The following is a 7,850-nucleotide window of genomic DNA, read 5'->3' as shown; positions in this document are numbered from 1 at the left end:
TTGATATTGGGCTCCATGAGCTGTTTGTATATTTTGGAGATTAATCCTTTGTCCATTGCTTCAGACCAGGACAGCTGAAAATTAACAGACTCCCAGGGAGGGCCATATGAGCTTTGAGAGCCTGTGGTTTGGTAGTCTCTTGGGAGCCAGCCCCGAACTCCTCTCTCTGGCCCTCGGAGCCCCCTCCAGCTTCTCTGAGCTTCAGACCACGGCTCCAAGCAGAGCCCCTATTGTCCTGTGTGGTCCCGCTAAGATGTCCTCCTGGCAGGTCTGGGAGTGGTCGGGGCTGGGGAGATGAGCGCTGCTGCCAGCAGCTACCCCACGGCCCCCCGTGTGTGGGTAACCTGCACTCGCACATCACTGAGGCCTCGCTGTGAGCAAAGTTCAGCCCTGCGGGGCGCCTGTGCTGTCCGTCTGTGTGGGCCACTCCCTGGGTTCTGCCTGCGTCCACTTCCAGCAGCCGGCTGAGCGGGCCTTGGAGACCACAAACTTTGATGTAAGGGAAAGCTGACCCGTATCACGTGGCCTCAGCGGATCCCTCTTTGAGAAAATCTGGTGTGGGAAACGTCTTCATGAAGAACCTGGACAAATCTATACGTATCAAGGCACTTCGTGATTCTTTTTCTGCTTTTGGAAACATTCTGTCCTGCAAGGTAGGGTGTGATGAGACCGGCCCTAAGGGTTATTCCTTTGACCAAAGAGGCTGCCGACAAAGCCATCGAGAAGATGAAGGGCATGACCCTCAGTGACCACAAAGTGTCTGTGGGCAGATTGAAGTCTCGAAAAGAGCGGGAAGCCAAGCTTGGAGCCAAAGCCAAGGAATTCACCAACGTTTACATCAAAAACTTCAGGGAAGAGGTGGATGATGAGAGACTGAAAGAGCTATTCAGCCAGTTTGGTAAGACCCTAAGCGTCAAGGTAAGTGAGAGATCTCAGGGGGAAATCCAAAGGCTTTGGCTTTGTGAGACACAAAAAACACCAGGATGCCAACAAGGCCTTGAAAGAGACAAATGGAAAAGCGATCAGTGGGAAAGTCAATTTCCTCCGCTGTGCACAGAAGAAAGTGAATCGGCAGGCCCCGTTAAAGTGGAAATTTGAACCGCCGAAACAGGAGAGAATTGGTCACTGTCAGGGGGTGAATCTCTACATTAAGAACTTGGATGACACCAGTGGTGATGAGAAGTTCAGTAAGAGTTTTCTCCTTTTGGATCAGTCGCCAGTGCCGAGGGGGGCGCAGGAGGGTGGGGAGAAGCAAGGGTTTGGCTTTGTCTGCTCCACATGCCCCCAAGAGGCAAGCAGAGCAGTCACTGAGCGGATGCATCGTGGGCTCCAAGCCACTGTGTGTCACCCTGGCCCAGAGAAAGGCTCACCTGCCCAACCAGTATACACAGCGGGTGGCAGGGATGAGAGTGCTCTCCACCAATGCCATCTTAAAGCAGTCCCAGCCTGCAGCTGGGGGCTACTCTGTGCCAGCGGTTCCACAGGCTCAGGGAAGCCCTCCGTGTTACACACCTAACCATCTAGCACAGATGAGACCTAATCCACGCTGGCAGCAAGGCTTCCAAGGAATGCCAAGTGCTATATGCCAGTCTGGGCCTCATCCAGCTCTTCGCCATCTGGCTGCATCTGGGTCTGAGTGCCCCGGACTGCTTGGCTGTGGACTTCGGTGGCTAGCGCCGCCTAGCGAGGTGTGACTGATAGCTGCCCGTCTGGAGGCGGTCCCCCGGCTTTGCAGAACTTACCACCTCGTGCTGCTGGTGCTACTGCTACTCCTCGGGCTGCTGCACCTTACAAGTCCACCTCAAGGGTATCCCTCACCCTGCCGTACAGCCTCTGCAGACACCCCAGCCTGCAGTCCACGCACAGGGCCAGGAGCCGCTGAGCGCACCCACGCTGGCCGCCGCGGCACCTGCACCCCTCCACCCCGCCAGGAGCGGAAGCAGGTGCTGCGCCGGTGGACGTTTGCACCGGCTCATCCGGACCGTGCACTCAAAATCCCCTTATGAGGGAGGGAGTGGGCTGTGGTTACTCAGTGGTGCACTAGGACCGTCGGTGGTGCTGGAGAACATCTGTTTCCTTGATCTGAGTGGTGGTTACACAGTGTTTGCTGTATGTTCAGTCACTAAGCTGCGTGTGTGATTTGTTTATTTTTCTTTATGTGTATTAAACTGCATCTTTTATCAATAATTTATGTTAAAAGTTTAAAAATAAGAACCACGGCAGAGCACAGTGGATTTTTAGGATAGGGTAACGATTCTGTATGATACTACAATGGTGGATAGATGTTATAGATTTGTCAAAACTCACAGAATATACAACACCACAGGTGAAACTTAGTGTAAACTATAGATTTTGAGGGATACCGTGTGTCAGTGTAGGTTCATCGTTCGTAACAAACGTACCACTCTGGTGCAGGGTGTCGATAATGGAGGTGGTTGTACACGTGTGGGAACAGGAGGGAGCTGTCTGCACTTTCTATTCAATTTTCCTGTGAACCTAAAACTGCTCTAATAAATTGACTTTATAGATTCACAGGCATAGAGAACAGACTTGTGATTGCCAAGGGTGGAGTGGGGGAGAGATGGATTGGGAGTTTGGGGTTAGCAGATGCAAACTAGTACATACAGAATGGATAAACAACAAGGTCTCACTGTATAGCACAGGGAACTATATTCAATATCCTGTAGTAAACCATAATGGGAAAAAAAAGCATAATTTTAAAATGGAGTTTAAGTCATTGCACTCAGGAAGGGTCTGACTAGTGAATGAGGCAACTGAAAGTGAAGCATGCTCCTTAAACAGGGTAATTCATTTAGGGTTACATAGGATGTGCAGTGGATGTTTTTTTCTCAAAGGTAAGGACGATAATAAGGAGGGCATGAGAATTCCAGCAAATTAAGATAAAGGAAGAAAGCACCAACAGAGCAACACTAAATCCATTTGTGTTTCCCTGGCAGCTTAGCCCAACAAGACCTGGGAAAGAAGGTTGGAACACTTGGCTCACTTAGGAGAAACTCCTGCCCGAAGGTCAGGACAGTAATTTAATCAGGACATCTGTGGGTGGAAAGGAAAGAGTCTGTCCTGAACACATACTGATCCCCAGACACATATTAGATCTGCTTTTCCAGAACTGTGTGTAGGAGGGACTCAGAAGTATTTAGAAAATGTTAGGTTCATAGTTCCCATATTCCCTAATGCACAATTGAACAATCTCAAATATATGGAGGACAGAGTTCCGAACCGAGTATTAAGACAGCTGAACATTTGATGCCAGCACAGCCCACAGGTTGCTTCTTTCCTTTGTGCAAGCCCATTCACCAATCTGAGCCTTGTTTCCTCCATCTCTAAAAGAACAAGGTGTCACTTCTAGCCTACGCTGTGTCTATGGCAGCAGATGGTGAGCATATGGCCTGGGTTCCGTGGGCGGGAATCATATGCCCAGTGCAGGGTCTCCTGGGAGCCTTTCCTGGGGACTGCAAGGGAATGCTCAGCCCTGATCTAGCACCGACCTCCATATTTCTAGTCCACTAGCCCACCATTTCTCTCCCACTCCCATTCCAACCTACAGCCGTGCTCTCAACCATACGCATTGTTGGAACCCAGAATAAAACTTTCCCAGCAGCATTTTGCATTCACTAAGAAGTCTCTTGGAGAGGGTCTGCAGAAGAGAAAGAAATACAGCTATAGTGGTGGTGGGATTTAATACAGAATAAGCACGAAGAGTAGCAGAAAGAGGAAGAGGAGAGGAGAAGAAGGAAATCTATACCAGAATGAGCGTGATGCGTTTTTCAAGCTCTATTTCATTTCATCATCAAAAAAAAACCTCTTACAATGCACTTTTAGAGAAAAGGAAACTTATCTGAAAAAAAAAAAAAACAGAAACACTAATTTGAAAAGATACATGCACCCTAGAGTTCATATTCATAGTAGCACTATTTACAGTAGCCAAGAAGCAACCTAAGTGTCCATCAACAGATGAATGGATAAAGATGTGTTGTATATATACATACAATGGAATACTATTCAGCCATAAAAAAGAAAGAAATTTTGCCATTTGCAGCAACACGGATGCGGAGGATATTATGCTAAGTGAAATAAGTCAGACAGAGAAGGCAAATACTGTATGATATCATTTATATGTGGAATCTAAAAAAAATACAACAAACTAGTGAATATAACAAAAAAAGAAGCAAATTCACAGATTTTCAGAACAAACTAGTGGTTACCACTGGGAAGAAGGAAGAGGGGATGGGCAGTACAGGAGTAGGGAATTAAGAGATACAAACTATTAGGTATAAAATAAGCTACAAAGATGTTGTACAACAAAGGGAATCTAGCCAATATTTTATAATATATATAATATATTATTTTATAATAACTATAAATGGAGTATAACCTTTAAAATTTGTGAATCACTATATTGTACACCTGTAACTTCCATAATATTGTACAGCAACCATACTTCAATTTTTAAAAATAGTAAAAAAAAAAAAAAAGAAAGAAAGAAGAGGCTGAAGCTCAGAGATGCTAACTAATTTATCCAAGGGCCTGTTAATCAGTAAAAAGGGAGTGTAATCAATAAAACTATGCTCTGTTGCCACTTTACAGACTCAGAATCCTACAGTCATGGGTCACTCGGGTACAAGCCTGCCTCAGGGGCAAGAATAAACCCTAAGTTCGTGTCTTCTCAACTCCCGGTCCCCCACCATCCCTCCAAGGAGGCAGACCTAATGAATGACCCTTCCCCAGATCCACGTCCCTGCAGCTCCGGGGAAGCGTTGTTCTACTCCACTCCCGGCAGAGGGCAGCCAATCCTGAACGTAGCACTGAACTGGCTCTTCCTGTCAAGGGCCAGGAGAGGGCTCTAACCCACCCACTCCAAAAAGAGAATCTTTCTCAGAACGCTCAAGGTTGCCAAACTCCAGCCAACATTTTATATCAACCATTTGGAAAACGAAGACCCTCAGCGAACTTCCCTGGGGGAAAGATTCCCTGCAGCGTGGGCCTCCAACAGGAGAACAAATCCGCATGTGAAGAGAAGGCTTTCCCTTCTCCACTGTGTCTGAACACCTACGTAGCTCTTGGTCAGGCCACGACACCTTGAGATCCTTTGCTTCTTGAAACACTGTAAGTTCTTGCCGACTTCCTTTCTGGCCTGAAATTAAGCCTGTATTTTATCACATCACCTCTCTGGGCTCCTGTGTTCTCAGTTGGACCGGAAAAACGAGCAGACATTTTCCTGCCGTTTTTCCATCAGTGTACATTTGAAGTTACAGGGGAAGTGCCCAGGCCTGAGCGTGAGGATGCCTGGTCTCTGCTCCTGTTCTGCCTTGACTGTCCCTTCTTCTCCCATGATTTGTAGAAGAGGAAGTAGCGCCGAATGGCCTAGGGACTCTTTTTCCTCTAACCCTGAAGAAGCCTGTCTCCCCTGGGTGTCCTTCCAGATAGAATGAGGCCAGCGTCCAGCCCCACCCAGCCTTGCCCAGCACTATAAAGGAGGCTCCCAGACAGCCACCCCCAGGCAGTTGCAGCTCTGTGCCCTGCTCAACGATGAGGCTCTGTCTCTCTGGGTTACTCTTCCTCTTTGTGATCTCATTGCCTTCAGGTAAGATGATGGGTACAGGTCTGATCATGAAAATGAGGATCTTCTAAGGACTGAGGCACTTGAAAAGCCCTATTGGTGTAAGCCCAGCAGGGAGACACCAGTATCAGATCAGCAGACTAGGGGCAAGAGGTGGGTCAGTGGTGTTCGACCCCTGCCCTGCTCCTCTGTCACTACATCCTGAAAACCTGCCAAAGCTTAAGAGACGGGAGCCCATTTCACCACATGCAGGGATCACTTTCCAGCTATCCAAATTCCTGTTTCCCTCAACTTCCTCTGATGAGCGTTGGACTCAGCGGCCCTCGCCGAAATGTAACAGCAGGTGAGAGGGTAGAGTCCTTCACCAGGAAAGAGAGGACAGCCCTAAGATCTCCCCCAGCCTCTTGAGGACTGATTTTTCTTTCTTGTGTGTGTGTGTTTTTCCCTTCAGGGAACGGCTTGTTTGGAAATGATGGAGTGGAAGTTCGTACTTGCACTGCGCTTGGGGGCAGATGTTTCTTCGGCTGTAGAATAGGATGGAAATGGGTTGCCTACTGTCACAATGTATTGTCTTGTTGCCTAAAACTGAGGAAACATCCTCCGCCTCAGGCCAATGAACCATGAGCCTCACCTCATGGGTCCACATTAAAAGGATACGCAGATGGCTAAATGGACAAGACCTCCAATCTGTGCGTAAGGATGGTGGACGAGCTATGGGTAGCGACTGTGCGTAAGGATGGTGGACGAGCTATGGGCAGCAACTGTGCGTAAGCATGGTGGACGAGCTATGGGCAGCAAACGGGCGCCAGATGCTAACCAATGTACTGGCGAAATTCCAGGTGTGTTTTCCTAAAGGGCATCATGGCAAAAGGCATTCCTGTTCTACTTTCTGCCCTCCAGTCTCCAATCGATAATTCCTATGTCCCAGTCAGAATCAGTTGATCAATACGTGACCACAGGCCCAAGGAGGTGACATCCACTGAGCCTAATGACAATAGCTTACCATGTGCCAGTCCCACTTTTAAGTGGTTTACACGTGTTCAATCACTTAATCCTCACCCAAAACTCTATTATTTCTCCCATTTTGCAGATGAAGAAACTTTTCCAAGATCACACAACTAGTAAGAGTTAGTTAGCACTGGATTTGAACCCAGACTGTCTTGATCCAGTGTCTACACTGTTAACCACCTTTCAATCACTAAGCAGAGGAATCTAACTGGATGTTTTTTTACTGAAGTGTAGTTGATTTAGAATGTTGTGTGTGTTTCAGGTGTACGGCAGTGTGATTCAGTTATGTGTGTGTGTATATATACGTATAAACACACATATATATACAAATTTTTCAGATTCTTTTCCATTATAGATTACAAAATATTGAATATAGTTCCCTGTGCTATACAGTAGGTCCTTGCTGTTTATCTATTTTCTATATAGTAATGTGTATCTGTTAATCCCAGACTCCTAATTTATCCACCCGAGGCTTCCCATCTTCTCTTTCACTACCCAGTTCCCAATCTTGTATCTCAGGGGCTCCAAAAACCACACTGGGAGAAATTGTCCTTGGTGGGGTGGGCAAGTGGGGTGCGAGACTGGAAAGGCGGGGAGCAGTTTTGCATCAGGAGGCGCCTCTGTGGCATCCTTCTCGTGTCCTCTCTCTGGCCAGCAGTCGGGTCCAGGAGTCAGAACTCCGCACAACAGAACCGGGTCATAGCGTCCCCCTGAGGTGTTTATTACATCCACCACCACTGGGATTGTGCCAGACTCTGAAAAAGGAAGCATTCTATGAGCAAGACGATGTGCTCCCTACCCTTGGGTGCTCAGAGTTCCAGCCGAAGAGCAGAAGCCCCAGACCAACCTTTGGCAGGAATCACATGTCTTCTGTCTGCACGAGAACGGCCGGTCATGCTGGGTACACGCCCAGAGACCCTAGCAGACAGGACTGCGTGCGGTATGATGGGGTGTCACGGGGCTGGGCCATTCCGGGGCTGCGTTCCCCACCCTCTTCCCCCTCCAGAGTGACAGCAGAGCAGCAGTGAGCTCCACCTGCCAGGTCCAGGTGACAGCCTCTGCTTCTTAGCTCTTCTCCACAAGCCGCCAGCAGAGAGGTTCTGACTCCATAAGACATGAAGTACCTTGGAATCAACCTGTTGAGACAATAGTGCCTCCTGCATATGCTGGTGGTTTGGTTTGGATATGAAACTGTGCAACTCAGATCGGGATTTGAACCCACGCGCCAGAACTCAAACCCAGACAAAATCCAAATTGGGAC

At 48.1% G+C, this 7,850-nt stretch overlaps 1 pseudogene across 1 annotated transcript; it reads left to right on the top strand.

Moving 5' to 3' along the window:
- The first annotated feature begins 294 nt into the window (after positions 1 to 294).
- LOC309824222 (polyadenylate-binding protein 4-like) lies at positions 295 to 2,139 on the top strand (annotated as a pseudogene). Its single transcript has one exon. The product of its transcript is annotated as a polyadenylate-binding protein 4-like (transcript).
- Positions 2,140 to 7,850: the final 5,711 nt, after the last annotated feature.

The sequence above is a fragment of the Grampus griseus genome, assembly GCF_964374135.1.
Source record: "Grampus griseus genome assembly, chromosome: 6".
NCBI lineage: Eukaryota > Metazoa > Chordata > Mammalia > Artiodactyla > Delphinidae > Grampus > Grampus griseus.
The sequence above is the reverse complement of the archived record's forward strand: the minus strand, read 5'-3'. Positions and strand labels throughout refer to the sequence as shown.